Raw genomic sequence first — 6762 nt, 5'->3', positions numbered from 1 at the left:
ACCTAAAAATACAGAACATCTTGTTAGCACACATGACAAAAGATACAAGAATTCACTATGGAAAGATACACTGACATACTGCCTGGTGGTTTGCTGAAGACAACAAAGATCAAAAAAATTACAGTTTATTCATTCTTGAGCCCCGACTTTTTTTGGACTGTTTAATCCTCTTTGCTCTCTGAACAACTTATAATAATACATGCCATTAATAGTGTAATAACTTGACATTCTTACATTGTTATTACTGCAGACCACTATACTCGCTCTAAATTAACAGTTCCTAACAGTAATATAGAGAAAAACCTTCATTTTAGCAATTTTTAATTGCACACCACCTCCACAAATATTTTCAAGAATACATTATCAGCTAATATTAGCTACAGTTGCTCCCTTTAAAAATTAGAAAGATGTAGTTTAATAATAACATCCTTGAAGATACAAGGGCACTCCATGCTCTGTAAAGATTTTTAGACACCGTGCTTGATTTGGGAGAAATGGGATCATTTGTATATGGTAGGGAATTGGAGTTTAGAGACTTGTATAGGGTGCTATCCAAATGTTAATTTGTTGTTGAAGTTAGTGGCTAGCTGTTTGTCACACTACTGATCTTAACAGAGTGAGGCATGTGGACATTTTAACTCGCATAAAATTAACTTCATCTGAGAAGAATGCTCCCTGACAGCTCAATAGAACCAGTTGTTTAAATGGTACACAAGCCTTTTTTAAAGGATTAGTGTGACTAAACACTATTTCCAGAACCCAAAGTAAAAATGGTTTTCAAAGTGATGGTAGAGTTATAAAAAGTACTGAGAAATAAAATACTTGAGTAAAGGTATAAGTACTTTGTCAAATTTTTATTTTAACTGAAGTAAGAAGTATTTCAGTTAAAAATAATTGAGTCAAAGAAAAAAAGTATCTGCTTTCAAAAGTACTCAGGTACCAAAAGTAAAAGTACATTTATAATAATGAGAAGATACACGACTTTGTGTGGAGAACACAATATATTAACTTTACTTGTGAATAGTACTTGCAAAATATGTTTGCGACAGAAATAAACTACACAACAATGTACAGTATAATGCAAATCCAATTCTACCTTTAAAGTGTTGTGGTGATGACCTGAACGGTAGCACTAGTGAGTGTGCATTTGACTCTACCCCCACTATTGGGATACCTGGGAGCAATAGATGAGGAGCCACTACTCCAGAGAGTATATTAAAATGAAATATGAAAATAAAAATAAAAAAATTACCATTTCAACTTGAATAGATACAAAATGTGAAAAGAAAACTGAGTGAAAACCCAATACAGATAGGTCTGAAATAAAGATGAAGTTTAGAAGGGCACTTATTAAATTAAACAGTAACACAACAATTTCAGAATTATTTATACCCCAACAAGAATTGCCTTATGTAGTTTTCTCTTGCTCATTTTGGTGCCCAATTGTATCTTTAAATTACCTGCTTTAGCACTAATGTGAAGTATAGAATTAACCCCACAATTAAACTCAAGGGCTTATTAACTCTCCAGCATAACCAGATGTATATCAGTTAAGTTGTCTCATATATATCTGAAGGCTGCATTTTGCCATTTGAAAATTATACTGTCCCTTGACTCCATCTGACTGCTCCATGGTATACACTAGAGCAATTTTCAATCATGTTGAACTAACAATAGTGAGTATCAGCACCTCTAAATCTAAGCATAGTGTATATGGGTCTAATTTGGTAAAAGAGAAGTGGCTCCACTCCGGTATAGGAGTTTAGGTATCTTTAGGTGTTGTCAGCTATCAAGAATACAGGTCATCATGAGAGACTGACCATATCACAATGATGGAAGAATTTCCAAAAATCATACCACACTTAAAGAATAAGTTCAGTATTTTTTCAGTATTTTTCAAATTGAAGTTATCAATCATGGTGTGTACTTGTATTGACATTGGCACATAAAATTGCATTCGAAAGTGAAGCATTTTTTATTAATTTTAAATATACCTTGTCTGTTCTTGCAGCTTATAATAGGGCTAAAGCATCAACGGGTTCATAGGTAAATTCAAAAGCCTTAAAACATACAGAATATGTCCACTTTGAAGTATCAAAAGTTTTGATTTAAGACAAACATGCCTTCCACATTTAAAAGGCATCCTTGTGATAATGAAAGGATAACAAGAAATTAATTTTATCATGAATTCTTGAAGCTTATTTTTTTGAGGTAAGAATACATTTCCTGATCACTTCTGTGCTCACTGCCTCCATTGTGGGTGTAGTTATGACAACCCATAAGCCCCCAAGTTCCAAGCTATATTCTGTTTATATACTTTGGCTTCTGCAATTCTGGTTCTGCAGCGCTCATATTCTGCCATAGCCTGTAACAGCAGACAGATGCTGCTCAAATAATATAATAGCGATTGGAGCTAATAAATTGGCTGAAGTGTGTGTGTTCTCACCCAGCGATGGACTGACGCCCCATCCAGGGAATGATTCTGTCTTGCGCCTGATGCTTACTGGGATAGGCTCCAACTGCCCTGCAACTCTGCCCTGGATAAGCAGTTTAGGAAGATGGCTGGATGGATGTCTATTTGTTCTTGTAACTTGATTACATACTGTGTGTATGCTCCAAATTCTCTCTCATTGAAGCACACATTATCAATCTAGTGACAGTAGGGCAATCTTTGCGACATAAAGACATAAACTTCTTTATACTGAAAAAATGAAAGCAATTGTAAGTGTGCCTTTAACAACAACATTTATTTCTATAGCACATTTTTTACACACAGAATGTAGTTCAAAGTGCTTTACAAGATATTAAAGAAATAGTTAAAAGCAAATAAAAACAAATTAAAACTAGATAAGAATAGTAATGAATAAATAACATAAAAAAGAAATAATACACATAAGATAGATATATAATTAATAGAGAAGTCCTTATATGGAGGATAGGTATCTAAGTCTCTAAGATGAAGTTCTATGATAAGATCAGATGGCTGGAAGGACAAAACAAATCTGCAGGGTTTCCAAGGCCAAAAGAATGCTCAGCCCCCTCAAAGGACATTCATCTAACATAAATGTACTGAAATTGTCCTTATTGTTTTTTTAGGCTTCATCCCTAAAGAATCAAGGCAGTGGGTTTTGAGAGAAGTTGAGGTATCCACTTTCACTTATTACTGTCTTTTTACTGTCTAGGCGGAGTGGTGGCTCTGAGGCCAGGGATCTGCACTGGGAATCGGAAGGTTGCCGGTTCGGATCCCGTAAATTGCCAAAAAGGGACTCTGCTCTGTTGGGCCCTTGAGCAAGGCCCTTAACCTGCAATTGCTAAGCGCTTTGAGTAGTGAGAAAAGTGCTATATAAAATGCAAAAAATGATTTTAAAAAATTATTATTATTATTAGTTGTCTACAGAACAGAAATATTAATTTACATCTGCATATCAACATTCAATAATGTCAATAAGGGACCTTGGTGATGATTTTTTTGAGGTGGAATCCAAGCTTAGGAAATGAATGAGGTAGTTAAAGAAGTGAAACATACAACCAATCTTCTTTTAAAATGGCTAGATGACACAACAATGGTCTGCTATTTGCTTTTTTTACCCTCGTTTTTCAATATGTGTGTAATCTCAAAAAGCAGCCCAACAGTCAACAACATTTTTGCCTCAAAAAAATTAACTTATTTCCAATATGTTTTGGGGCTTTTTTCATTCACTTATGGACATGTGTACCTATTAGTCCCATTGTAAACAAAAAAAACAGTTGTTTTTATAATTTATAAAAAAAAGCTTCACTCCAGAACACAATTTTATGTGTCAAATTAATATATACCATGATTGTGAAGAAAATAACTAACTTTAAAAATACCAAACTTATCATTTAATTCTTGCACAAAGCTCTTTGTATATTGGTCAAACCTCATCCCAGACTCATTTTAGGCCATCAGCTTTAAGTAGACAGTAAAAATGAGAAAGAAACAAGAAATTGTTAAAATAAGGTTCCAGAACAATTACAGGTTTCAGAGGAAGAATCTGATGCAATATAATTACTTCACCAAAGAAACCATTAAGTATTTTTAGACATCTACTAATGTTGCCCCCCATCTCGTGGACATCCAAGGGAAGTGAAAGAGAGCATGGCCCAGTGGGAGGATACCCAAAGACAGATACTCGTACATGTGTGAGAAATAAACGATTAAGGCAAAGAATTAATATCTCTCCTGCTTTCTCTACAGCAATCAGTTGATGGGAGGTGAAATAACATATACTGTATACACTGATTTGTACAAATATTTCTAATATACAATTGAGTTTTGTGCAAGAAACATTGTTATAAATATTTAGAAATTAGCAGACAAATAACTCTTTAAAAATATGATTATGGAAGTGTAACAAAATTGAGGAGAAAAAACAGAAAATCTCAGAAAGTGACATTGTCAAATGCACATATTCTAATTCTGGGTTGCAGGGTACTGAAGCCCTATCTTGGCAGCACTGGGAGCAAGACAGGCCAAGCCATTATAGGGTCTACCTACTCATATGCCACGTTCACATTCATAAGCCACCAATTAAATAAACCAACATATCCTTAGAGATGTACCCGCGAGGGAAACCCACACACACAGGAAAAACATGCATACTCCACACAAATAACATTAATTTGCAAGATTTGAATCCAGGAGGCGAGAGCTGTGAAAATATTAAAAATATTACAGATCTTAATTTCTCATGTAATCAATTCAAATAAATACTGCTTTCAGATAACATTCCCAAGAGTGAACTTAAGGCCCACTTTTATTAAAAAGACATTAAACATTTACCAATGTTAAGACACAAATATGAAGAAAGTTCCCATATATTGGGCAAATTCATATTGTAGAAAAATAAAATCTCTCATCATACCCTGCTGTATCAACTGACACATCTGAACTACTTATATTGTTGATTTGATCTGCCTCTTGACTCTACTAATTTCTCCAACATATATAGTATGTCTCTAAAGTTATATAAAAGTGAACATTTCTAAAATGTAAACAGTACAGATAACCCTGTGTAAAGCAGGATACTCACCTGAGTCTCCATACACTTCTAGTATTCTAGATGTAATCAGAGTCCTCTGATGCCACTATTTAACATCAACTGACTTGCCTAAAGTTCTAACATGATACCATTGACCCAAAGTTGAAATCAATCCGACAACAGTTATGTAAGACTTCTGATAAGTGGATGAGCACAATTAAATGTGTTTTAAGACTAACAACTAATTAATTAAAAACTTTTGGAACTGTATGTGCAGATGTGACCTAGATAGATTAGATTAATCTTGATTTAGATTAGACCTTTATTGTCACATACACTACAAGAGCATAGTGTAGTTGCTGTGCCACATTTGCTAGTGCGTGTTGCATGGCAGTATATACTGATAATGAAATGATAATGTAGAAATAAATAACTAAAGTAAATAGGAGTAGCAGAAGAAAGGCCTAATGCACATAGTGCAAAACAGAAATGTACAAACATATAGATCATAGACGGCTGTACACACATGAAACACACAGCAGAATTACACATTAACCAGCAGATGGGTTCAGTACAGGGCAGATAAGATCAGGTGAACAAGGGTTCAATAAGTTTATGCCCTGGGGGAAGAAGCTGTCCCTGAACAGTTTGGACCAAGTGGTGTATGTGGCGAGGCTCTGATAACACTGACCAAAAGGCAGAAGTGAAAACTGGGGATATGCTGAATGGCTGGCATCAGCGATACATTGGGTCAGGATACTTTTAACAATGCAGTGGTAGTAATTCACCATGAACAAAAGTAAGATTTAAGCAAACACAGAACTTGATTAACATGAAATGTGAAAAATATGAGTGGAACATTGCTTAGGACTACTGCTTCATGGATACTGCATCCTGGGTTCAAATCTAACGCCTAGTTGCTCTCCATGTAGGTGTGGGATTTCTTCCCACATTCCTAATGGTTAGTTGGCAGTTAACTAAATAGTTAATAGGTTAACTGGCAATTCCAAAACAATCATGCCTGCATGCAAAGTTTCTGTCCAGCTCTGTTTCTTGCCTTGTATTTGACAGTTTAGGGATAATCTATGGCCTCCTGTATTGCAGAATTGGATTACGTATGTATGTATGTATTATGTGCAATATCAAAGTAATAAAACATGCACAGCTGTAAGCAGTGTTTATGGTTATGCATTGTGAGACATATTAAATGATACACTCATTTAAATAAAAACAACGTTGGATGTACAGTACTCGATAATGCATATTTGAAAAAGTTATTTATTATTAATGACGTTTCTGTGTTGAATGAATGAAACGTACACGATCATTAAAAGAATGAAGAATGCAAGAAAAATTCTGTATACTATATATAGAACTGAGTGCCGCGTGTTTCTGTCAAACAGTGCGGGGTTGGACTCCTGGTCCAGAGCACACTGGTTTAATAAGATTGTTTAACATTGTCTTTAAAGTGGAATATCAAATGTCGCTCTGACAATGTAACAACTTTCCAGATCCTCTAAAGTCTACATTTCACATGCATGCCCCGCTGTTAAGTAAGGAGTCGATTTTTGTATCTGCACACGGATATTAAATACCTCAGGTTTCACGGGTCGGTGGCAGGAACAAACTGAACTCTTCGGCAAACTTCAGGGCTGCAGACTGTGAGTGAAGCTGATCCGACTTTCCAGCTAGAGTAGGTGTGACTGTAAAGATCCTCCACACGGAGCACAACCCATCGCCCATAAAACACATCGAGTGC

Source organism: Erpetoichthys calabaricus, chromosome 1, assembly GCF_900747795.2.
Source record: "Erpetoichthys calabaricus chromosome 1, fErpCal1.3, whole genome shotgun sequence".
Lineage (NCBI taxonomy): Eukaryota > Metazoa > Chordata > Cladistia > Polypteriformes > Polypteridae > Erpetoichthys > Erpetoichthys calabaricus.
Note: the sequence above shows the minus strand (reverse complement) of the source record.